The 26,540-nt window shown below is 52.7% G+C and overlaps 1 protein-coding gene across 1 annotated transcript in view; it reads right to left on the bottom strand.

Moving 5' to 3' along the window:
* Positions 1–25,168, bottom strand: part of MYH9 (myosin heavy chain 9) — a 90,826-nt gene extending 65,658 nt beyond the window's left edge. Inside the window, exon 1 of the mRNA XM_041757488.1 lies at positions 24,962–25,168. The gene's annotated coding sequence lies outside the window, so the exon portion shown is untranslated. The remainder of the gene's footprint in view (positions 1–24,961) is intronic.
* Between the last annotated feature and the right edge of the window lie 1,372 nt (positions 25,169–26,540).

The raw sequence follows: 26,540 nt of genomic DNA, 5'->3' as shown, positions 1-26,540 counted from the left end.
GATGGGTGCCCAATACACAGATCTACCATATGCAGAGGAAGCACTTGTTCTGTGGCCGTGGGCACGTGCCACCTCTATGGCCCATCTGTAATACGGGCAGCATTACATACTGGTAATCCTGGTAATACGCCACCAGGAGCATTTCATGTGTCTTCTCTCTCTCTCTCTCTCTCTTTTCCTCTCTCTTGAGGCTGTTTCATTCAATGTATAATTATTAAATGTGCACAAGGAGATGGGACCCCCGTCACTGTGGAGGGGTAGACCATGTAACCAGCCAGCTCCAACACAAGACTCAATGAAGAAAGACAAAGGGACAAGTAATGCACTGCAGAAACACAGAGGAAGGAGTAGGTCAATGGAAAACTCAAAGCAGCAGGAACTTCATGGAAGGGATGGGGTGTAAACTGGGTCCCAGAAGATGGAAAGGGTGCTGGTGGGGGCGGGGGAGAGGTGGTAGCAGGCCGAGGGAGAAGTGGGGGGCAGTTCTTCATAAACTACATGATGATGTGATCTGATATGATTGGCTAAGGCAGGGCTGCGAACACCTGGGGCCACCTAATCCTTTGCTGTGGGGGCTGTCTTGTGTATTGTGGGATATTTAGCAGCATCTCTGGCCTCTCTCCCCACCATCTCCAGCTGTGACTGTCCCTGTAATACACTGTTATTATGTTATGGGATCTGACCTGAATCCACTACTGGACTGTACTCTAAAGATTCCTTAATATCCCAATTTAAAACAAAAACAAAAACAAAAAAACCTCAGGCAAAGGAGGCTGATGTGCCTCCTCCAGCAGGGCCCAAAACTCCAGAACCTCCAACACAGCTGTTTGGCTGGTGATTCACATGTAAGTTCACCAGCGTGAAGGGGTCCAGGTGATTCATGGAAGGCAGGCAGCAGCCACACTGGGGGGGGGGGGGGGGGGGGGGGCTCCTCTGGCTGTGCTGGCTCACACCATATTCTGGAATAATTCCATCAAATGCCATTTATTCAAAGTTCTTTTTTTTTTTTAAGATATTATTTATTTGGAACAGAGAAAGAGAGAGAAAGAGCATGTGCACAAGCTAGGGGAGCAGCAAGCAGAGGGAGAGGGAGAAGCAGGCTCCCCATAGAGCAGGGACCCTGAGGTGGGGCTTGATCCCAGGACCCTGGGATCATGACTTGAGCTGAAGGCCAACGCTCAACCAACTGAGCCCACCAACCAGGTGCCCCTATTGAAAGGTTTTGATAAATCAGGATTAGTCCCAGGGAGGATACCCAGATAAATGTATCCCACCCAGAAATCTCCTGCAAACCCCCTCAAATATATCTGAGTGCCTACCAGTTGATGTCTCCACCCAGAGAACCCACAAGCACCATCACCCTGAACTCCCCCAAACCTGCACTCCTTCTGGGTCTCCATCTCTGCGAAAGACACCTGGTCACCCAAGACCATCACTGTAAACTCCTCTCTGGTGGATTAGCAAAACCCTCTGTCAATCCCATGGCCAGTGCCTGGCTCCGGCTAGACTACACAACAGCCCCCTTCCTGGCCTTCCTTCTGCAGAGTCTTCTACCTCCTTCTAATCCATACCCCTTGCTGTCTTCAGGATGACTCAGCAGCTCCATTTCTTGTGCGTGCTATATCCTATTTTATTGATAATTACTCGCCAGTTTGAAATGGTTCAATGACTCCACATCTTCTCCAGAATAAAATCTAATCATCTTTGAATGTCGAGGAGGTCCTGTGTGACCCTGCCCTTCCTCATAACCAAGTCCTGTTCACAGCCTCCTCTGCACCTCTCTCAAATCTCAACTCCAACACCCTCAGCTGTAAGGCCCTCCTGGATGGTTACAAAAGGACTTCCCGTGAGTAATCAAACAGCTGAACTGCCATTATCTGCAGTTTCATCTGAGCACAGGAGGCAGTCTCATTCATGGATTTCGAATGTCTAGCACAATGCCTGACCCCAGTTCATGCTCAGTTCAAGTTTCCTGAACGAAATGAATGTATGAGCAACAAGGAAAAGAGAAAGAAGGAGTAGTGAGAAAGGTTTCTAGGAAGCTGGAAAGTCGCCTTGAACTGTGCAGAGGGCTAGAGGGTTAGGTTAGTTGACGGGAACAAGGAGACCGAAGCTGGCAGCACGCACAAGAGTCACGGCCACTTACCTAAATTGTTAAAAAACCCAGCTCATTGAAGGACTAGTTCTTCTATCTGTCCCCAAAACAAGAAGGCAAAGAAAGCACAGTAAGGCTTTCAATCCACAAAGAGAAATAGGAGTGAAGATTATTTACTGGTCCTCAAGAACCTTTGCATAAGGTTGAATAAAATCATCTGTTTTCTGGAACCTTCTGACACCTCCTGACTAACCAAGGTGGAGGCACCCACCGTCTATCACCAGACACACCAGAAAGGACCTGGGCCGATGTGGCATGGCTTTTACCCTTGTCAGGACTCATGAAAAGGCCTCAGGCCACCCTTCCTGCCTCTCAGAGAGCACTTAGCCTGCATCTGCTAATAAGCAAGTACTGCAGACACTCATCTTTGGTACCAACTCTCAACAGACAGATGGAACTTGGAAAAAAAACCACTGCGATGTGGAGCACCAATTCTGCAAATCCCAAGATAAGCCTGTAATGTGCTGTAAGATAATGGAATGGGTGTGACTTTAGAGTCATATGGACCTGGGTTTGAATCTCACGCTCAATTCCTATAATCTTGAAGCTGTTCAATACCACAATTTCTTAGCTTTGGAGTGAAGAAAAAATCTGTATCAGAGGAGCTGTATCTCAAATTAACAGGAAAGACTCAGACACTGAATAAGAACTTCTGGATCTCGTCCTCCTGACCTAATTAATCCTAATCCTTCTCTAGAAGGACACCTGGGCCTATGAAAAGTTTCTAGGAGTTTAGTGACTCCTTCTCCAGATTACATGAATCCAAGGAGAACAACATGGCACAGTGTGACCTCTCCCAGCTGGGAATTTAGCATGAAGGAGGAGGGCTGCATGGCCAAAGAGGTTGGAAACCTGCCTTTCCGTGGCCCTTCTGCAGTCATGATGCCCACAAAATGCTCTGCAGTCAAGGAAACCCGTTTCACTTTGTCCAATCAGGTTAAGCACCCTGGGATATCCTGCAGGAGAACTGCTCCTCAGTGCTGGCCTGGGAAGTGCTGGTCTGGTGGGATGTGCATGAGGCCTTGGGCAGAAGAACTAAATTTGAGTCTGGCTTGGCACAGACCAGCTGCTTGGCTATCAGGCTTGACCAAGATAGCGGACCACAGGAGCCGGCCTACATAAACACCAGGACCATTAGAACAGTCAGCTCCAGGGAGGCGTCCGGCACCCTGTCACCCAGGGCTCACCTTACAGTAGTCGACCACCCTATGGTGCTGGGTCTCCCAGGGATGGGGAGGAGGGAAGAGGTAGGGGGAACAGGAGGGGGAGGATCCTCCCAGAGCCCATGAGGCAGAAGCTGCTGAAGACTGGGAGGTTGCCCCCCTCCACCCGGCTTCTCCCCACCTCAGGAATGCTGTCTGCTTACAGAAGAAGCTAGGACTTGTTGCCATTAGCAGTATTCCAACCCAAGCCTGTGTTGATGCTTAGCAGATAAGAAAAGAGACCAGAGACAGGCCAGTGAGGAATTTAGCACCAGAGCCCTAGAACCCACCCCCTTTGCCCTTCCCTCCTCAGAGGCCACATGGAGGGGCTTCCCAGGATTCCTCAAGAGCCCAGGAACACAGAAATGGTCACATTAGCCTGACTACAGAAGGCAGGGCCTGGGGTTACTTTGAATTTGCCCTGTACCCAACACAATCAGACCATCACAAATGACACTAGAGGGACTAGAGGGACACCTGGTGCCTCAGTCAGTTGACCAGCCAACTTCTGGTTTCAGCTCAGGCTCAGGCTGTGATCTCGGAGTCCTGGGATAGAGCACAGCTCAGCAGGGAGTCTGCTTGAGGATTCTCTCTCCCACTCCTTCTGCCCCTCCTCCTCCTTGCGCGTGTTTGTGCACATACACTCTTTCTCTCCCTCTCTTAAAAAAAAAAAAAAAAGACACCAGAATTTCATGCATAGCTTCCCTCCCTCCTTCGAGGTAAGGACAGAAGGGGTGGGGGGGGAAGGGAGGAGCTGAGGCTGGAGGGGATAAGCAGAGCAGCTCACCCAGGATCTTATCACCCACGTTGAAGAATGTGGATTTTAGTTGAGGGACAAGGGGAGGCCACCTGGGGTGGGGGGAGGGTGATATCACTGGATTTGTATTTTAAGTAGATTACCCTCTCTGACCTCACTTGGAGGGGACAGGAGAAGTGAACAGCTGCAAAGCGGCCTGGACGACCCAGGAGTGGACTTGCAATATAAGAGAGGGGAGTCTCAGGACGGGGCTAGGGGGGACCCTGGTTAAATGCCACAAGATGAGGACAAATGAAGGCACAGGTATCACCCTGTGATACTACTGCAAACAGTCCAGCTCAGGCCTCAGGGAGAAGCAGGAGTCAATGCCTACCACAGGCATTTCCTCCAAAGTAAGAAGTGACCTGGCATCCCAGGGCCTCTCCAGCCTAAGTGTCTTGGGCATAGATCTCAGGCATCACATGTCATCCAGACCAAAGTGCCTAAATGGGTCTCCCCCACTAAGATCCCATCCCTGTCTTCTGGGCTATAAGATACTTTCTTAACTAATGAATGAATCCACCAGTGGGGGCAGAAAGCAGAGCGAGAAGACGCCCCGTTGTCATTCCATTCAAGAATTCTGACACTGAGCATGCCCATCCTGCCTAAAGGACAAGAACCTCGTGACCTTTAGGACCCAACCAATTCCTGTACCCAACACCTCCCAACTGTCCTTCCAGCCCCGCCCCAGACACTCTCCATTCTAGATACGGCTCCCTAGCGGAGAGCCTGTGCTCCGTGGCCAGCTCTCCCATCACCTGGGTAGACTTCCCTAACACCCCAGTGTATTATTCATCTAGCTCCCTCCCCTCTCCAGACCTGATGCCAGCATAACCTCCTTATACAGAAGCACTGCTTCTCTGCCTGTTTTCCCATCAGCCCTCAGACTCCTTGAAGGCAGGGACTGTCCCCCCACACCCCGACCCCACACGCAAGTGCTGACTGAGCCCAGGGATCACAGAGAGGGTCCTCAGTTAGTGCTTGTGGAAGTGAACCAAACTGTCCAAGATGCTTGGGTTCATGGCTCACGGTGTGTCTTCTTGGCTGCCCAAGAGAACAACCATTCCAAAGGAAACCCTCCTAAACCCTGCTAGTGTTGAGGGGGTGGGGCACATTAGCAACAGGTTATGCAGCTTTCACTCAATGGGAAGAGGCCAGGTGGAGAGGTGGAGAGGCCTCCGGCTGAATCTGCAGTAAGTCACCTACACTGGACCCTCGACTTTGCTTTTAATTGGTTCAATATTTGCGTAGTGAGATCACACACGGGCCTCACCTCCTCCGTGAGGCTTTCACTCAGCCCCCCTTTGGTTCTGCTGATAGGATGGTTTTTCTCTCCTCAAGCATGTGAGCAGTTTGCTGGAACCCAATGCAGAAAAATAACCATACTGAAAAGATCTAATTATACGGCTGCTGTCTCAATGGGAAAGTGCAGCATGCTGGGTTTCCTTTTTTTTTTTTTTTTCTTAAGATTTTATTTATTTATTCATGAGAGATACAGAGAGAAAGGCAGAGACACAGGCAGAGAGAGAGAAGCAGGCTTTATGCAGGGAGCCCGATGCGGGACTCGATCCTGAGTCTCCAGGATCTCGCCCTGGGCCGGAGGCAGGCGCCAAACCGCTGAGCCACCCAGGTGTCCTCATGCTGGGTTTCCCGAGTCCACATCATGACAAGCAGGGAAATGCAACCTGAGATGAGAAACTAAAGACAATTTCTGAAGACCACTCTGCCCAGGACCCACCAGGCCTACAGCAGCTTATTATTCTGAGTGATGTTTAAATAATACAAAAAAAAAAAAAAACCACACACACACACACACACACACACACACACACAGAAAAGCCCCGTAGCATAGCCACTACCACCAACAACCATCCCAACCCTATTCCTGCTGGGAACCCTATCCCAGGCACTGCTGGGTCCCTGAGGCCCAGCACATGTAAGTGCTGAATAATACTAATGAACTGGAGTAATGGGGAAGGTTCCAGCTTCCCAAAAGGTTCAAAGTCCAGGGGTTAAACACCATAGACTCTCTGCCACCCATTCTCAAAGTGCCTAATGATAAGACCAATAACCCTGCACCTTATTGTCCAAACTGAAGTGACTTCTGGTGTGGTTCGCCTCCCCCTTGAGCAGGCAAAGCAGCAGAGGCTCAGAACAGGTGGCCTCCAGGATCACATCACCTTCCTCCTCCTCCTCCTCCTCCTCCTCCTCCTCCACATCCAACCTTCCAGCTAAATGTGATGTTCATTTGTTTCTAAGAGACATATGACCGGCCGGGGTCGCCAACACAAACTTCCTGAATTGATTAAGTAGTCATTTAAGTCAACTCTGATAATGAGCTTCATCACTGAAAGGGAGACAGCCCTTCCAAACAGTGATAACTTATTCATGACCTTCCCAGAAGGCATCTTAGAAGGATCTCAACTCAGGAGGCAGCCAGACTGGCCCTAGAATTCCAGACCCATCACTTCCAGACCCATCACTTAAACAGAACAAACTTTGCCCAGTTGCCTTGGCCCCCTGGGCCTTAATTTCTTTGCTTATAAAAGGGAAGTGCTATCAGCTTCCCCGCCCCAGGACAGCTGTGAGTACATGAGAGCATGTGGGGGTGCAGCCCCCACCAGGTCTAGCTGACAGTCCCAGTTCTGCAGCATGGTCAGAGCACTGCTCAACTCACAGAACTATTGTGAGGCTCACAATGGGCTAACGGAGGAGCGGTGCTTGGTGGCGCCCCGGGGCCTGCAGGCCCCTCTCTCCACAATCTTTGCCTCTTCTCTCAAGAAGTCTGTGTCACCACTGAGTCCATAATGACTCAGTCACAAGCTCTGCCCTCACATAGCCCACTTCGGGGGGTTTTGAAGTCACATCCTGCTTAGCCTAACTCAACATGATTTATTCCACCCCAGGAATGTAGCTCATTTCCCAGAATTTTGTAAAGAACTTTCAAGAGTTTGATCTTGCAAGGGACTCCATTTACAGGCTCAGCTGGAGTGGAGGAGGAGATTTCGTTCAGCTCAGACCTGTAGGCGGGAACCACACAAAGTCAGGGCTGAAAGAGGCCCCCAGATCTCATCCTGGAGTGCCAACATTTTTTTTAAATCTCAACCCACAGCTTAAGAAAAAAAGAGAGAGAGAGAATTTAATTTAAAGGCTTTTAATCCCAAATACACACAAACAGGTCAAACAAAAGCTCCATAACATGATATATACATGCTATTCTTGGTATTTTCCATTTGAGTCTATTTTATTTCGTGTCTAAAAACACTGGTTGCTGCCTGTGAAAGTAATTTCACCACCCACCAACAAGGTTTCCTTTCAGTTGACAGTCTGAAAAATGCCAATCTGACACAACTGTCACTGGGTAGAGGCGGCTCGGACTGGTCCAGTGACCAGACCACAAGTGACCCAAGGCCACAAGTTAGGTCAAGGAGAAGCTGGAGCCCAAAGCCAAAGCGAGGCTCGGTGAGGGTCAAACCTGCAGCAGGTAGGATGGCAGTCACCTGACATGTGTCAGATACATTCATCGCCCACTGCTCCATCCCCTGATCCTGACAAGCTCAGTAAAGCTCTGGCATGCATCCTGTGGCTCTGCCCTATTCTTGCTCCTCATCCTCCCCCTTAAAAAGAAAAAAAAAAAAAACATTCAGAGGTTCAGGCAGGTGAAGCAAACTGCAAGGATGTGGGCATTTAGGAAACATCCTTTGAGGACCTGGAGCCCAGGGGGGCAAACGTGCAAGGACAGTGCTCCCTTGGTATGCGGAATCCCAAAAAATCCAATCCACTACAATCAGAACATCACCCCTCCAGCCCTAGCTAGTTGCCCAGAAGTGAAAGGATAGTAACAGGTTTTTTTTAATATATTTTTTTTAAGATTTTATTTATTTATTCATGAGAAACACAGAGAGAGAGGCAGAGACACAGGCAGAGGGAGAAGCAGGCTCCATGCAGGGAGCCTGATGTGGGACTCGATCCCGGGTCTCCAGGATCATGCCCTGGGCCGAAGGCAGGCACCAAACCACTGAGCCACCAGGGATCCCCCGATATTAACAGTTTAATGCAAGAAAGATCGCTATCCTATAGAGATGAGCTCAGAGAGGTGCTCTCTGCATACTTATATCCCTGGGGTAGCATAACCTAACCCTGTAATGAACAGACCCTCATGTCTGTTAATAGCCTGTTGATGGCATTTGTTCACACACACACACACACACACACACACGTGTGCACATACACGCTCTATAAACAGGAAACCCAAAGTTCTCTCTAGATCATTGGTTCTGAGCACTTTCAGCCAGTAAGGACCCCTTTGGGAACTGGATGAAGGCAGTTAACCCCACGCATGCCACCTTACAAAGCTCACCGAGACCCCCCACGTACAGTCCATCAGTTACAATTTCAAAGGCAAAAGGACCCTCAAGTGGCCTCCTTCTCCAGCAAGGCAACATGAAAGACCTGAGAGGATCCTCTTTCTTCATTACCCTCCAGAGGCATAATCAGGATCTCACAGAAGAGGTCAGAGGGGGCAAAAGACAAACTGCAGGGCAGCCTGGGTGGCTCAGCGGTTTAGCACCTGCATTCAGCCCAGGGTGTGATCCTGGAGACCCAGGATCAAGTCCCACGTCGGGCTCCCTGCATGGAACCTGCTTCTCCCTCTGCCTGTATCTCTGCCTCTGCCTCTCTCTATGTCTCTCGTGAATAAATAAATAAATAATCTTAAAAAAAAAAAAAAAAAAAAAAGACAAACTGCAGTCAGGACAAGCCAATAGTGAAAAGTTGGCACGAAAAGTGGAGGAGTCAGGATGGTGGGGCAGGAGGCCGTTTCCCCTGAGCTGCTCTGGATCACCTTGGACTGCAGGAACAAGAAATCCAAACCTATACAGCCAACAGTCTCTTCTCCCTACAGCTCCATCACTTTGGGACTATTCATGAGTTTGCCAGCAGATGCCAGCCCGGGGCACATGGCGGCCTGGAGGACAGAGCCAAACCCTCCCAAGAAACTAGGGTAGACAAGCAGCATCCCAGAGCCTTTGGCCTCCGGGCGGAGCAGGGGGATAAATCACTTGAATACTAGTCACACCGTGAAGATACAAACACACATATTGGGGCACCCGGGTGGCTCAGTGGCTAAACAACTGCCTATGGCTCAGGGCGTGATCCTGGTGTCCTGGGATCAAGTCCCACATCAGGTTTCCTGCAGGGAGCCTGCTTCTCCCTCTGCCTATGTCTCCGTCTCTTTCTCTCATGAATAAATAAAATCTTAAGAAAAAAAAAACCCACATATGTCCCACTTTATGGAAAACTTCAATTACTAGAGAAGGCTAATAATCAATCCCTAGAGAAGGCTGGCCAACCCAGCTGTCCTTGAGCAGGGAGCCTGGCTGCGGGATGACCTCAGCATGTCCTTCACCAGAAACCTGGCTGCTGCTTATTTTACCACCCACCAAGAACTGCTCCTCTGCCCAGGCTGTGGTCTGGTTCCAAAGGGGTCAAGGCTGAGCTGTGCGCTGGAAGGAAAGCACAGCAGCCCCCACCCCACATAGCTGCCAGACTGGGAACGAACCCACCCCACGGGGTGCACACACGCAAACTGGTACACACACCGATGCAGGCACACCTGTGTGCGTACGCACCCCAGGGATGCGGCACCAGGGCAGAACGTGACGCTTCTGGAATCAGGCCACCCTGACTCCAGCGTCACAGTCTCCACTCACAGGTCGAGGGAATGTCTGGGGATGTTATTTCAGTGCCCCGAACCTCCCTTCTCTTCATCTGTAAAATGGGCGCTCAGAGGGCCCACGTCCCAGGACTGCGCTGGCAAATAATAACTGCCACTAGCACTTGGTTCTGAGATCTCGCCAATCGGCAAGGCGACCCTGGGTGGTAGGTTGTAGCCATATCCTGTTTTGCACAAGAGGAAACTGATGCCCAGAATATTGAAATGCCTCACTCTAGGGCACACAGGTAGTAGCGCCTGGTGTCTGCGCCCTAGAGGTCTGCCTCCTGGGCCTCCTGGCCGGCTCACCGCTTCACTCACCCTCTGGCAGGTGCTGAGCAGCAAACACCTGAAGTCTGTAAAGAGCACAGAGGGATCAGCAGGAAGGGGAAGGAGCCCGAGTGACCCACCACCTGCCCCGCCACACGCCGCAGAAGGGGCAGCCCAGTTTCCCTGGCAAACTTCTTTTTTGACCTGACTTCCCCCCACCCCTCCCAGCTGTCCCCTTCAGATCCCACTAGCGAGCTTGGAATTTAGAGCACCCACTGGAGTTGTCAGAGACTTCCAACCACAACCAATTCGGAATGTCCCAGGTCCAGGAGCACAAAAGGCTGCCTGGTAAAGCCCCCGGAAGAGCTCTGAATCCTGCCCCTGATCTTTGCTCAGGTCCACACAGAGTATCACATTCTTCAGATTCTTGTTTGAAAGCCAGAAGGGGGGAGGGGGAGAGGCCTCCACTATGTCAACCTAAGGATAATTAGAACCTCTGACTTGTTTTAAAGGGGAAGAGGGCCATCCTTTCCCAGCTTCTCTTGAATACACTGGCCTGCCAAGGTGTGTGATACTGCAATAGTCTGCACACAAGGGGCTTCGCATCCTGGAAGCGTCCTCACTTAGAAGAGGCCAAGGTTCCGGTGCACTCAGCTATTAGGTGGTGGGGAGGGATGCTGCTAGATCCTCAGTCTCACCCTCAGAGGCCAATGTCCACTCCTTCTCTGACACAAGGCTTGAAGTGCTAACCAGAAAGTCAGCAGAACTAACTCCAGGTGGTTTGGAGGAAGGAACTGAGACAGTTGGAGGTGAGAAGTCACAACACTGATGGGGTCCTATAAATGCCACAGTGCCCAGTGGCCAGTAATTAATCCCATAATGAGGCAGTTTTCATAAGCACTTGGCGCAACACAGCCACCTCCTCCTCACCCTGGCAAAGGCAGGAAACAGTCAGTGGGCAGCAGGCCCAGCTCTGGGCAGAAGGCAGACTGAGAGCAGGGCACTGTGGGCTAGCAAGCGGCTTGGAGGTGGTGGCACTGGGAAACTGAGGGAGAAAAGCTAGTTTCCCCCACAGGAACCAGGCTGACCAGACCTCACACATCTGGCTGTGCATCCCCACCTGCTGCCATGTCTCAGAAGGATAGGGAGGCTATATACCTGGGCCCACAAGCCAGCGAGGCGGCACTGGGCCTCGTGACTCTAAGGCTATGTACAAAAGCACAAACTACGAACCCCCAACTTCACAAACATAGATAGCCTGCCCCTCGCCCCTATTGAAGGGGTTCATTGGGATGAGAAGGCAGGAGAGGCAATGAAAGCAGACATGGAACGTGTAGGAGCAGGGGAGGATTGAGCTCTCTCACTTGCTACCTGGGGCTCGGCACTTAGGTTCTTTGAGTCTCAGTTTTCCTAGCTATAAAATGGGAGCACTGAGGTGCCTGGGTAGTTCAGTCCATTAAGTATATGCCTTCGGCTCAGGTCTGATCCCAGAGTCCTGGGATCAAGCCCCACATCACCCCACATTGGGCTTCCTGCTCAGTGGGGAGCCTGCCTCTCCATCGCCCTGTGCCTGCCACTCCCCCTGCTTGTGTTCTCTCCATGTCAAATAAATAAATGAAGTTAAAAAAAAAAAAAAAAAAAAAAAAACAGGAACAATATTACCACCCTCATGGGATTGGGAGACTTTCATTGCAACAACCTGAATGTGACTTCAAACTTTATCATGATAGGAAAAACTGGTCACAATAGGTGTTTGAACCTATTGGATAAGTGGATAAAAGCAGGTATAAGACACTGGCACTGTGCTGGACAAACAGTGTATAAATAGGAGTACCCGGCTGGCTCCATCCGTAGACCACAGGACACGATCTCAGGGTTCTGAGTTCAAGGCCCAAGTTGCACATAGAGCTTACTTTGAAAATTTTTTTAATTTATGTATAAGATCAAACATATAAACAATAGAGCCAAACTTTACTGAGCATCAAAGTCCTCTATGGGGACTCTCATTTTCCTCATTCCACACACAAGGAAAAGAGGAGCAGGAAGGGTACATGGCTTGCCAAGGTCAAAGAGCTGGCAGGTGAGAAGATCAGGATCAGGACAAAGGGTCCTGCCTATTACACATTATGAGACGTACACACATCACAATGGTTAAGACTCAGGGCTCAAAGAAATAAAGCTTTCTACCCAGGGTCATGCAGAGCTAAGTGCTGAGGCAGATGCTAACCCAGCACACTCAGTAGAATGAATATACTGACCCGTTTCTCAAGCATACACTAAGTGCCGACTGTAGGCGAGGCCCCGTATAAGGGTCCCAGGAGCAACACCTCTAATGGGAAGAGCAAGACCTGAAAGCAGACCAGCTCAGAGAAGTGCCAAGGAGTCCCCGGTCCAGGGAGGTGTTGACACGGCAAAGAAAGCAATATCTCGCAGCATCTAGGATTTTACACTTAATTCTACAAACTGTTACCCATCACTTGTGTAAAAACAGTGTTTATGGCTCATCAGAGGGGAGAAGCCATCTCCCAAGAAGGACTGGTCAACAAGTAGGGGGTGAGGGGTACAATCACCCCGGAAGGAAGACAGAGCAACCTGGAAAGAACACGAGCCCGGCTACCCTGGACCTTGATCACAGTGGAATTGGCAGCGGAGAGGAGGAAGCAGGGTAGAAGGGAAAGGTGCCCTGGTGAACGAGGGGCGGGGAGCAGACAGGTGAGGGTATGGGGACCCACGGTGGGCAGGCATCCTGGAAGGCTCTCAGTCCCTTCCTACGTTAGCGACTCCAAGGACACCCACATGGGTTCTACTAGCCACACTTTACAGAGGAGGAAACCGTGGCTTGGAGCAGTGACATAAACACCTGGGGAAATCCAGAAAAGTCCCTTGCACCTGGAAGAATGGAATAATCCAGGACTGCCCTGGATTACTGGAGAGACCGCTACTGACACACTGACACACACACACCCTCTCTCTTCTCCCGATGCAGACAGACCTGTGTCCCACACCTCCCTAAATGCACCTGTTGAGGCTTTAACCCCAGGACCTCCGAATGGGACTGTCGTAGGTGATGGGCCCTAACAGAGGTGATGAAGGTAAAATGAGAGCATTTGGGTGGGCTCCCCAATCTTTTTTTTTTTTTTTAAATAATTTTTTTTTATTTTTATTTATTTATGATAGTCACAGAGAGAGAGAGAGAGAGAGGCAGAGACACAGGCAGAGGGAGAAGCAGGCTCCATGCACCGGGAGCCCGACGTGGGAATCGATCCCGGGTCTCTAGGATCGCGCCCTGGGCCAAAGGCAGGCACCAAACCGCTGCGCCACCCAGGGATCCCTGGGCTCCCCAATCTGACCGGTGTCCTAGTAAGTGGAGGACAGGAGCCACAGCCACCAGGGATGCCCATGCATGGAAGGCAGCTGGCTGCAAACCAAGGAGAGAGGCCTCGGAGGAAACCGAGGGTGCTTGCACCTCGCTGGTGGACCCCCAGCATCCCAGACTCCAGGGCTGGGGAGAGAGAGTCCTCTTGACCACGCTGGCCTGGGGGACTCCGTGCACACCCTCACCTGAGCTGCTTGCCTTGCTGCTGCCTGGTTCGCACCCCTCTAGAATGTAAACCACAGACTCTGGTTGCTTCACCCAGACATGCACCTGGCACCTAGGCAGTCTCCAGCAAACCCCCAGGAATTATACATATTTTAATGAACAAATAAACTGAGTGAAAATAACCCACCTGCTGCTTCCAGAGTCACCCACTCCCTTACCCAAAGCCTGCCGACTCCTGCTTTATCTAACTCACTAGTCCATGTACCCACCTCCCCCTCTTCTGATATAGGAGCTGGCACGTAACTGCAGATGGTATAATTTCCAAGACAACCTCTAGCGTATATCCATCACCCAGCAGTAAAGTAGGGGATGGGAGAGAATCTATCAAGTGCTGCAATCTCCTAGCTCATGTTTTCTTCTTATTACCAATTTCCAGTCAATATGTAAAAAATAAAATAAGATGAGGTTAAGGCATTGGTTTTGCTTGGTTTGGGTTTTTTTTGAGTGTGCGTTCAATGGGTGGCATTGAGGACCTGACAACTGGGACAGAAAGTGTCCTCGTCCAACATGAGCTCCAGGCAGCCGGGTACTGATCCAGGCTGCAGGGGGGCTCAGGGTGATGGACAAAGCCTGAGACACCAACAGGACAGGAAGTGCCCCAGTGACCTCACCCTCCTATCCCCACCCCATGGGGTGGGTGACAAGCCTGTGGCTCCTTTCTGAATAAAGGATCTCTCTCCTGACCTCCAGGCTCCCTGGAGCCAGGGCTGAGGGACAGGAACAGGGACAGTGCAGGGCTGGAAGAGGCAAGGAACACCAAACCAGAGCAAAGGCATTACATTCCAGGTTCTAGACCCTTGACCATGTGCATCTTCTCCCAGCATGCCCAGCTCCCAAAGAACTCCCTTACCATTACAAACACCTATCTGCTCCAAAGCCGCCACTAGGATTCTGAAACTTTTTCTTCACAACAAAACTAAACTGTTGCAACTTGTTGCTACAATCCTGCACCTTCTCTGGGCAGCAGGAGCCACAGCAGAGCCCCAGTGGCCTACTGGATGTTTCTGAGACCACCCCTGCCTCTCTCTGTGACTCAGGCCACAGGGGATGGGGTGGGTGAGAAAGATCTCCCAGTAGGGCCAGGGGGCTATGTCCCCAGCCCCCCTGTGGACAAGACCCCTTGGAGCCTCTGTCCCTCACTTCCTCTGAGTGTTTTCCAGCCCAGGCCTGTGAACTGCATCAGCCATTCAGATCTTCCTCCACTGAGCCCAGAAAGATCTCCCAGGTCCTCATTCCTAAGCTGTGCCACCACTAAAAACAAAGTGGTCTTCCATCTATCCAAACTGGGCACCCGAGCTGCCATTTCCTCCTGGGCTCACTTCTATCACAACCCACAACACTAGAGGGAAGTGCTTTCCACCCCCCCACCGCCCCCCGGAGTCCAGAAGTGAGCCCTTTGAGGGCAGGGCCTGTGACATCTCACGCATCTGCATTCTCACCTACCTCCTAGCCACCAGCAGTTTCTGCCCTAGTACGCCCAGGGGAGCAGCTGCTGAATGAATTTCCAAAGGGTCAGGGCGGCCTGGGTGGCTCAGCGGTTTAGGGCCGCCTTCAGCCCAGAGCGTGATCTCGGGGTCCTGGGATCGAGTCCCACGTTAGGCTCCCTGCATGGAGCCTGCTTCTCCCTCTGCCTGTGTCTCTGCCTCTCTCTGTGTCTCTCATGAATAAATAAATAAAATAAAATCTTTAAAAAAAGGGGTCACTAAAAGCCATGGAACTTTCTGACAATGTAAATAATGGTTCTTCCCCTTTGTGGCATAGCCATTAAAATAATACCTGTGGAGACTGCTGGAAGACAGTTACAACGCTGAACACATGACATTACCTGTCCCGCTGTCACTTGTACACTGTGCATGCCTGTGTACAGACAGGGACCCCAGGGAGAAGCAAGCGGTGGATGCGGTGAGGGGCAAATCTGCTTCCGGTCAGCTTTGTTATTATACTGTTTGTGCCATAAACACCCACCCTCATTTTACTTCAAAAAGGAAACTAATTCCAGCAACAGTTTCATCTTTCTCAACACTCCATGAAAAACTTCATCCCCCTAGTCCTTCAGCTGGGGACAAGCTGACCACACAACCCGAGGACACAGGCAGACTGCCCAGCAGCCACCCAGAGGCTAAGGATCCGGGGGTGGAAGGCTGCACTCTCACATTTCGCAGAAAATGGCACACGGAAGTAGATCTTAATGGGCCCTGTGGGCTACGGAGGGGGCTGGGAGCGGGGCTGGGGCCCGGTGCTCCTCAAAGGAGAGGAAATCCTTTACCACCTGAGCAAGAATGCTCCCTGGACATTCCATGCCACGTCCCTACCTGCAATCAGCTCGGAGGCCGCTTCCTCCCGGAAGCCTTCCCAGAAGCCCCTGGGCCCTCTTCCCTGGGAGGCCATCCACTTCTGGAAACAAGGGCCCCACCTCCTTCTCCTTCATCTCCATAGTCCCATTACCCAGCCCAGTGCCTGGCATAGAGAAAGCTCTGAGGAGTGATACCTGAATGATGCAGGTCAGATAAACAAATGAAGAAGGAAAGAAAGAATGTGCGTTTGCAAATGGGTTGAGGTCAAGAAGAGCCCACTAGTCAAGATGGCAGCAGGCCCTCTGGCTGGCTGGCTCTCCAGGGAAGACCAGCGAGGGCCCAGCTAACAGCAGCAGGCACGGCGGCCAGGATTCACGCTGCTCAGCCATGGTTTGTCACCTGCCCTCCCTTCGCACCAACCACATACATTTGAAGAATGGCCAGATGAGGTTAAAGGTGACGTCAGTAGCCAAGACAAAGCTACAGAACCAGCAACCCCACTCTGAATAGCCATTCACACTGTGGGATTGAGGCCCTGTTCTGCAGCAGCCCAAAGCTCTGCTCCTCTCATTGATTCTTGGCCACTTGTGCCAGTGGACGCCTTGGGACCAGCCCAACCTCTCACTTGTCAAGTGAGGAAACACAAGTTCAGGAGTGAAGGACATCTATAAAGTCACACAGCAGTCTGCAATCAGTGCTGGAATCTGAATACCTGCTCAGTCTCCTCATCTGTAAAATGGAGCTAATTTCAGGACAACTGGGTGGCCCAGGGGTTGAGCATCTGCCTTCAGCTCAGGACGTGATCCCAGGTCCTGAGACTGAGTCCCACGTCAGGCTCCCTGCAGGGAGCCTGCTTCTCCCTCTGCCTGCGTCTCTGCCTCTCTCTGTGTGTCTCTCATGAATAAATAAATCTTTTTTAAAAATGGGTAATTTCTTACCTCATCGGAAATGAGGTAAAAATTAAATGATTCGTGTAAAAGCACCAGCACTGTGCCTAGCACACAGCAAGTGCTCAGAAGAATGTAACTATTAGTACTCCTACTATCAGCACAGCTGGGACTTCAACCCAGACATCCTGATTCTCAGGCCAAAGTCCTTCCAAAGGAGCCTCTTCCTTCTTTCCCAGCCCACATTTCCCATCTTCCCGCCCCCAGCCCCGCCCCCTGGCAATCCTAGCCTCCAGGGGGCTGGCTCAAGGTGCTCAGAAATCCCCAGTCACTCAGGGTGCCCGGGCCTGCCTCTTGTGACAAGTCTCTCCCCAGTGTCCCAACCTCCTATCAGAGGGGAAGACTCTTGAGGATAGAGCTGGGCTCTGCCCTCCACCCACACCGAAGCCTCACCAAACCCAGCACAGTGAAAGCCATGCAGCTGCAGGCCCAAGGAGTGGTTTCACGACTGAGATTTGCCCAAGAAATTTGGCATCAACACCCTCATACCCAATAGCTGGTCTTAAAAATTAAAAATAGATGAAAACTGGGGGCACCCGGCTTGCTCAGTCAGTTAGGCGTCTGACTCTCAGATCTCAGCTCACATCTGGATCCCAGGGTTGTGAGTTCAAGACTCACGTTGGGCTCCATGCTAGGCATGGAGCCTACTTTAAAAAACAAGAGACAAAACAAAAAAACAGACAAAAACTTTAAAATGACTCCCTGCCACCACTTCTCTTACTCCAGAGATTTCCAGACAAGTGCCTGGGCATGTGCATCTGTCAAGTAGAGAGATGAGTAAATGGCATGCTAAAGCGCTAGCGGCCTGGGCCTCCTGTCCCCAGGCTTACAGGCAAAGGCTGCAGTGAGTCCAAACACTTGATACAACTAGGAGCCACCTCTGCACCAGGCACCGAGTGAGAACCGGGATCTAGACTGGAGGAAAGACCCCTGCCTCTGACCTCCAGGTCCCCTGACCTCCTCAGTCGGGTGGCTTCTAACATCTTCTCCCCCATCCCAGACCAGTTGGATTAAGTCACCCAAACCAGTTCCAATGCGGGTCTTTATGTTTATCAGACAGGAAGCTCCTTCTCCAGCCCAGTGACTTCATGCAAAACACAGGAAATTCGGTGGCTTTTGAACACAGGCAGCTCTAAATAAAGGAGCCTCTAAGGCTCTGTAACAGTTTGTAAAAAAAAAAAAAAAAAAATGCTTCATTAACACAGCTCAGATCAGTGTGACAAGGTGAACTGTACCATGTGAATGAAGGATGCAAAGGAAGTGACCGTTGACAAGCTCAGCATCTGACGCACATCTTCTGGCAGGTTCCAACGCCATCCTCACCCCCACACTTTGTTATCAAGGGATAGACTTGTTGGACTAATTTAAAATCTTTAAAACCTGACCACGTATTTCCTCCGGCCCGGGGGGGACAGGTGATGTTGGTGAGAACATGAAAGAGGGGGGAGGAAAGAACTGGACCACTTTAGGTATCTTCACATGTAAATTACAAGCCTGAAAAAGCAGGCATCTCCTTGTTGCTGGTGGGGAAACTGAGGCAGTGGTCCTTTAGCTGCTGGAGAAAAGGCGAGGCGCTGCTCCCAAAGTTCTTCTTTTGTTCCCTCCACCATGAGTTTCGTATTGAAAATACAAGAAATCGATCACCTCAGTCATTCAAGGACTTAAAACGACCAGCAATGAGGAGCGGCTAAGGGACAGTGGAAAGGCGGTGCGGCCCTCCGATCGGCCCACCCTGCTGCCTGGCACCTCCCCATGTGAAATATTGATTTTTCGAGCTGTGGGAACTTTCAGCTGAAGGCGCCCTGTCCAACTGGAAGCAGTTCAGAGAAACCCAGAGCACTTCCCACCCAGCGTCCTAACCGTGGCGCCCCTCCCCTCCAAAAAAGAAAAAGACCAAGGGTGTGGAAGAGCAGACTCTTGAGAGATTAAAGGAGCTAAGTATGTGTTGCTTGGCTAAACGGTGCATAAAGGCCAAGGAAGGGAAGATAACACTTTAAAAACACTCTTAAAACGAGGCCACGTGATTTCGAGAGAAAGGCGCTGAGTGAAACCAGGAGCCCCACGGCTTTCTACCAACTCACAGAACGAGCTTAGGGCAAACGGCTCCTTCTCTGATGGGCGGGGGAGGGGGGTGAAATTATCCCTAAGATCCCCTCCGGCTCACACATCCTCCGATTCCAAGGAAATTCCGCACGGAGGGTTTTCACTTTCGTTCGTTTTCTCTTTTAAGCAGGACACCAGGTGGAATGAACAGGTCAAATGAAAGGGACAAGTCTCCAAGGGGCAAAGTCCCCGAACCGAGAGAATGCCCGTGGAGGCGGAGGGGAGAGAAGCCCCCCCACCCAGGAGGCCCCCTTCTCCTCGGGGTGGGGCGGCCTTAAGGCCCCTGAGACCAAGGACCCGAGAGGCACCCGGAGAGGCACCCGGGAAGCCGCCGGGAGGGCAGGTCCAGCTGCTACACCTCCCACTTCCCTCCAGGCCTCGCCCAACCTGCCCGGGCAGGAAGCCACACCCTTCGGTGGCAACTTCCGGGAGGCTCCCTCCAGCCACAGAGGGAGGGATCCCGGTGGAGCAGCTGGAGACGAAGGGCCGCAGTCAGGCCCCAGACACTCCCAGGAAGGCCTCACCCTCAGCCAAAGGCCATCAGAGAGCCCCTCTGGGCCCACCTGCACGGGGCCGGGTGCTGTGTCCCAGTCTGGGTGCTGAATCACCTCAGGCTTGGGAAACTAGAGGGCAGGATGGGGCCTGAGAGGTGCCAACAGAAGCCCGCCTCAGTTACTTTTTAAAGAGACACACATCAGGGGCAAGAGGGCAGCTCCTCTCCTGCTCCCCAAATATCTGGTGCCTTCACAGCACAAGGTGGGGACAGGGAGTAGGATACCAGCCAGCATCCAGCCTTCAAACCATCTGCCCACGTGGTGGCAGGCCCATTTTAGACTCAGGCTCATTTTGTGCACTCATGTGTGACTCATGCCATTCCTCCAGGAGGCCCAGAGGCTGCCTGGCAGAGGACACCGGCCTGTCCGAGACCCCGATGGGGGGTCTTCTGGTCTTTTGCTGGCTTTGCCACAAAAAATCGCCAACTGGGTGGTGAGCAGTGCTGACAGCTTCTCCAGGACCCACAGCATCCAAGGCTACGACAGTCTTTCTTGAGAAGGCGATCAAGCCCTCCAATTCAAAACACCCTTTTGATCCCATTTTCTCAAGAACTTGGGCCTCTCCACAGTTATTAATACATTAAAGCCACAGGCCAGAGGCCGGAGGGACAACTGGGGATGGAGGGGGAAGGGTCGCTCTAGTCATTACAGTGACCCCGAGTTTAAAAAAGTGAATCCAAAAAAAAAATGTGAATCCAAGCGAATAAAGGTCTGGGTTAGCCCTATCGTCAGAATGGGCTTCCCAGGAAAGAACAGTATACGATTTGGAGTCAGGGGAATTGTGGGAAGCCTGGCAAAAGGGTATCCCAAAATACTTTCCAGACACACACTGCGGACTTCCTTTTCTCTTACAGCAAAGAAAAAGCAATCATCTATCATTTCCCAGAATATGAGGGAGTGGATCAGAATAGGCGTTTGTTTAAGGGGGTTACTCTGGCAATATGATGTCACGGGGAAGAAAAACAGGACCCAAAACGTTCCAGCCACGAGAGCAAGTCAGTCCATTTCCGAGACCCCTCCTCCTTCCTTGCACACAACAGGCACTCATTATGAAATTGGGAATCAAGAGCAATGCATTTTGAAGTTGAAACCCACAAGACTGGCCAAAGACCCCTTAGTTTCCACAGGTAATAAAACTAAAAAGGCATGTGATGCTCACTCCCACTCCTGCTTCCTGGGCCCTCCTCCCCTTCTGGAAGCAGCCACAATCCCCAGCATCTCAGTATCTTTCCATGCAGAGCCCAGGCGACATACTAGGTTTTACATACTACTTCGCCCCTAGTTCTTTCCACTTGCAACGTATCTTGCAGAGTGCACCCTATAACTACTCACAGATCGGCCTCATTTTCCCAGGGGCTACACTGCAGGATCGCCACTGTAGAGCTGTGCCATGATTTATCTGACCCTTCTGATGGACAGTTTGCTTGTTTCCTGTCTTTTTTTATGACAATGCTGTAAAGAATATCCTCAGACACTTCCTCTTGCCTATCTGAGCTTATCTGTGGATTGAATTCCTAGAAATTAGAGGGACTATGCTTTGGCAGACATTGCCAAACTACCTTTAAAAAGAGAGTTCTCACAATTTATGCTCCCATCGGTAGGGCATGAGAGCGTGCCCTCAACACTGGGGCATCTCAGAGAAATGAAAACTGATTTTGCCTGTTTCCCAGGCACTCTTGTGTTTACCTGGTGGGCACATAAAGTGGCATGATGTCTTTGTAGGATGGCAGGGCCCTTTCTACCAAAATCAAATTGTTCCCCAACCAGAGCCAGAGACCAGGTCTCCAGACCCCAGGGTTCTATGCTCTTTCCAAGTCACCCCTTGGCTCTACCCTGGACTTCCTGGACCATGGGAAACCATATTTTAGAACTAAAACCGGAGAGAGTTTGTACACCTTCTATCTGGGCCAGACCCTGAAATGGGGCTACTGAGCACAAGTTTGTCACAGAGTGCATCCAAAAGCAGCAGCGGATGGGCCCCCCGACCCACCTGGGCTTCACAGCCCGCAAGCACTGCGTGCACGCTTGCACACACATAACCACTCCTTTTGAGAAAGCAGAAAGAGCCCTGAGCAGAAGCAAAGAACACCACCTACCCTTCCCTCCCCTGTGTCCCTGCCTGAGGACCCAGGTTGTTGAGACCTGTTATTCACATATTTTCTTAAAACTGACAGAGCCACTATCTATCAGGCCCTTTACACACCTGATTTCTTTTAGTTCTCACACCTAATCCCTCAGGGTAGGTACTCATTCCCATATTACAGATGAGGGCATTGAAGCTCAGAGAGGTTATGTGACTTGCCTAAGATCATAGAGCTTATTAAGTGGCAGGGTCAGGATTTGAAGCCTGGCTCGATGCAAAGCTCCTGAGCCCACTCTTCCTAACTCTAAGAATGGCATTCTGTGAGTCCCAGGAGCACAGTCACTTCCCAGGTGGCAACCAGGGCTCCATTCTGTTGTCACCAGAGGACTGGAGCCCAGGAGTTCAGTGCAGCAGGGGTTAAGGCCGAGAGGCAGTGACTCTCTGGAGCTGCATGGGGGGGAAAGTGCACTTCCTGCCCCTGCGGGCAGAGATGCTGTTTTATGCTCAGCAAATTAGGACGTTTGTTTAATTAAGACGACACACAGATTTTGTTATTCTAAATATTTTTGGAACATGATGCTAGGGAGGAAGCTGTCAAGGCACGGGGGTTTTTTTTCCCCCCTTTGCTTTGGGTTTCTTTCTCCCCCTTCCAAAGGGTAAGGCCAGGCTCAGAGGAAAACAACAGCCAACCCCTCCCCTCCTTTTGAAATAAAGATGTCAAGCTGGTAAGGGCTGTCTTAAGTACTTTATTGAAGGATTAGCTAGAAGAGGAAGTGAAGAAAGCACAGTTAGCCTGGTTTCTAGCAATACCCTCCCAGGCTACACAACAATGCTGCATTTTCTAAGTGTGCTTTTCTCCTTCTAAAAAGCTAACAGATCCTTGTTTTGTTTTTTCTGGAGCAGAAACAGGCAAAAGGCAGCCTGTGATTAACATGCGTCCTTCATCCTGCAAGAGGGAAGTTGTCCCATCTCCAACCCCTTAGGTTAAAAAGTTAAAAAAAAAAAAAAAATTGAAAACCAGAGAGCTGGGACCCTGATCCCCTCTTTCCTCTCCCTTCATGTGCCCTTCAGGGAAGCAGCCCCACAGAATGCACCTCTGGAGCTGAGCGGCCCTTCCCTGCACAGAGCTTGCCAATCCAGGCACCTGGATCTGCCCACAGGCACTGCCGAGGCTTGCTGAGTGTGAAAAGTAGAGCTCTTTGGTATCACCCAGCAGCCAAGTGGGGGGCACACTGACTCTCAAATTACACTAAGCCAATCTCTTGATTGCTCAGTTATGCACTAAATGAGGCCTTCCTTTCCAACACTGAAGGCCTGCCTCAGTTTGCCAGATCGGCAGCCAGATCAGCAGCCAGCTCAGGCAGCGAGCTCCTTCGGAGGCAGTGTCCCTCTTGCCCCCCACCCCCACCCCCACTCCGGACAGAAGTGGTGGCCCCTCTCGGAATTCCTCGAGTCCTTTGTCTCCGGCATGCTTGGGATACTCATCACAGGCTGCCTTTGTATTTTGATCATTCAGACACTATTTCCCCTGAAGGACTGTAAACTCCTGGAGGGCAGAAGCTTCTGGGGTCTCCGCACAGTGGGCTGGCTCCCTTCTCCCAGTCCCCATGACTCACAGTACCTTTCTGAGGACCATGTCATCTTCACCTCACATTAGAGTCATCTACAGATTTGTCTCAGCATTCCCTAAGTGCTCGAAGGCAGGGGCCAGGTCTTACTCAACCTCACACCCCTCCACCACCTGGCCGAGTCCCTGGCACAGAGCAGCCAGTTAAATATTTGCTCAATTACACATCTGTGTACCCTCCCCCTGCACCCAGCAGCCTTGAATATAAATTGACTAATATTATTAATCCAGCGATTGTCTAAACAGGCCTTAAAGCAGCCTCCCTCCTACTAAAAGGGGAATAAACCATCAGGTGGTTATCAGGCAGGTCTCAGTGGAGTCAGAAATGGCCACAGTGTTGCAGGAAGCAGCTAAGGCTCTCTTCCCCTTCAACAGTTACTCAACAGTTACTTCGAGGTCCTCTTAAACCCAGAAAAGGATGCAGTGAACCAGGAGTTGTTGGGCCTCCCCACTGCCCAGCGGGGAGAGCCGCCGGGCTCCACGACCTACCAGGACCTGGGACTTCCCGGGAACCTTTCTCCCCACACCGGCTGGGTGGGGCCACAGACTGGGGCACGGACCTCACCCAGCCCCCAGCCCCCACCTCCAGGCAGCCGCCAACCTGGTCCTGGAGGGCTCGGAGTGGTTGTAAACGACTGGGCTCCCTGCGGGGACTGGGGGGGGGGGGGCAGTCCTGCCCCGGGTGTGGTCCCAGGGCAGGATGGAGGGAGCCTCCCGCCCCCGCACCCAGCACGGAGAAGTGGGGAAGGCAGGTAACAACCCCGGATCTGGCCCAAACCCGGACGATGCAAGAGCGCAGGCGGCGTCCTGGAGCGGCAGGGCCCAGCTCCCAGCCCCCGCCCGCGTGGGGCGGCCCCCAGGTGCGGCCGAGTCAGGTGCGCTGCGGCGGCCCGCGCGGAGGGCGGAGGGCTGCGGGCATCCCGGGGCCCTCCTGCCGGGGGCGGGGGGCCGGGGGGCGGGGGGCTGCCCGGGGAGTCCTCCGCGCCCCGCCGGGCCCCGGGCCCCGGGCCCCACGCAGCGCCGCACGGCTCCCGGCCCCCGCCCCCGCCCCGCCGGTCGCGGCGGGCGAATGAGGAAGTCGGCGGCGGAGGGCGGAAACCGAGCCGAGAGCAAGGTCTGCGGCAGGACGGCCCGATTCTGACTCAGGCGGCCTGACAGCTGCCAAACGGCCCCCGCCTGCCCGTTACCTCCGTCCCGAAGGCGCCGGCTGACTTCCCGGGGAGCCGCTGCCCGCCCCCCGCCCCACGCCCCCTCGGCCCGGCCCGGCCAAGCGGCGCGCCCAAGGGGCTAAGAAGTTTGCCCAACTTGGGCACCCGGCGGGGCGGGGGCGGGGCGTGCCGGGCCGCAGGGGAGGTCGAGGCTGCGGCGCCCCGCCGGGGGGGGGCTCCCGGGAGCGCCGGCCCAAGCCTTCCCCGGCTCCCGAGGCCTCGGCTCCCGCGGCGCCCTCCGCGGGCGTGGAGCAGGGGGTCCCGCGGCCCCTCCCGGAAGGATGCGGTGCGCCCGCCCGGCCGCGCCGGGGCCGAGAGCCACACGGCCCGCTCGCCCCGGCCGCCGCGCGTCCCGTCGCCCCCACCCGCCCCCGCCCGGAGCGGGACCGGCCGGCGGGGCTCGCTCACCTGGACCTGGATCCGCGCCGGGGAACGGGCGCCGCTTCTCCCGAAAGGGCTTCCTCGAGCGCGCGGGCGACGGCGGGGTGGGGCGAGCGCGCGAGGCCGGAGCTGCAGCAGGTCAGTCTCGCTCAGCCTTCCGTGCCCTGGCCGGGAACCGCGGTGATCTGCGCGCCTCACCGCACCCAGCTCGGCTCCTCGCCGCCTCCCCGCCCCGCCCCGCCCTTGCAGCCGCCCGCCTATTCCAGCCCCGCGCCGGCTCCGGGGCGGAGCCTGGGGGCCCGACACCGCCCCCCGAGCCGCCTCGCCCACTCCAGTCCGTCCCCGGCCTTGATGGACAGACCTCTTGGCCTGTAAGAAGGAAGGTGGGCGGGGCCTCTGGGGCCGGCGGGGTGGGGCATTCACCCTCCCCATCCGCCCCCACCTCCACCCGCTCCACCTTCCTCCGCGCTTCCTAGGCGGGAGCCCCGCCCCCGTGGGCGGGCCCGACGGACAGCCAGGTTCCAGGGGGAGGATTGACACGCAGAGCGTCCAATCAGGAGGAGGAGGCGGCGGCTCGCGGAGGGCTCGGGCTGGGGATTTGGTGCATTGCCGGGCCGGGCGAGGCCGGGCGGGAGCCGGCGGGGAAGGTCCGCGGCGCTGACGCCCCGCCCCTCGAGCTGTTTTCCCGGTCCCATGTCATCCTACCAGAAGCACAGATATTAAGTACCATATATGGGAAAAGTGCTATTTTACATAATTATGATGGCCTGTGGGGGCGGGCGTGGACTCAGCCCGGGATCCGCTGCGGGCGCCCTGAGTTCGAGTCCTGACCCTCCCTTTGGGTGGGCACGCCGGGGTCGCCGAGCCTCTGGACCTTCCTCAGACCGGTCCCGGGGCGCATTTCCAAGGCTCTCCACCTGCACGCGATGAACTCGCACACTTCCCTTAAGACATTTGTTACCAATGTTTTCTTCTGTGTTCTTTTCTTTTATTTTTTTTTTCAGGTAGGCAAGGAGCCACTCCTTTTGGTTACTGCCCACTACACGAGGATAAAAACTTTTTTATTAAAACTTGTTTTTAATTTTTTTAGGGACGCCTGGCCGGTTCAGACAGTAGAGCATGAGACTCTTGATCTAGGGATTGTGAGTTCAAAGCCCACATTGGACTTAGAGCTTACTAAGATATTGTTTTTTTTATTTTTTTTTTTTAAGATTTTATTGATTTATTCATGAGAGACACTGAGAGACAGAGACAGGTAGAGGGAGAAAGAAGCAGGCTCCCTGTGAGGAGCCTGATGTGGGACTCCACCCCAAGACCCCCTGGATCAGGACCTAAGCTGAAGGCAGATGCTCAACCACTGAACCAGCCAGGTGCCCCTAAAAAAAATTGGTTTTTAACTTAAGAAGATGTTTATACTTATCTTTACTCCACCTAGAATTTAAGTTGGTTATGGAATGAGGGAGAAATACAATTTTCCCAATGGCCGGTTGTCCATTCCTTATTCATAACCTTTCTAAATTTTTCTTAATTTTTTATTTATTTATGATAGTCACACACACACAGAGAGAGAGAGAGAGGCAGAGACATAGGCAGAGGGAGAAGCAGG

This window comes from Vulpes lagopus, chromosome 5 (assembly GCF_018345385.1).
Source record: "Vulpes lagopus strain Blue_001 chromosome 5, ASM1834538v1, whole genome shotgun sequence".
Lineage (NCBI taxonomy): Eukaryota > Metazoa > Chordata > Mammalia > Carnivora > Canidae > Vulpes > Vulpes lagopus.
The sequence above is the reverse complement of the archived record's forward strand: the minus strand, read 5'-3'. Positions and strand labels throughout refer to the sequence as shown.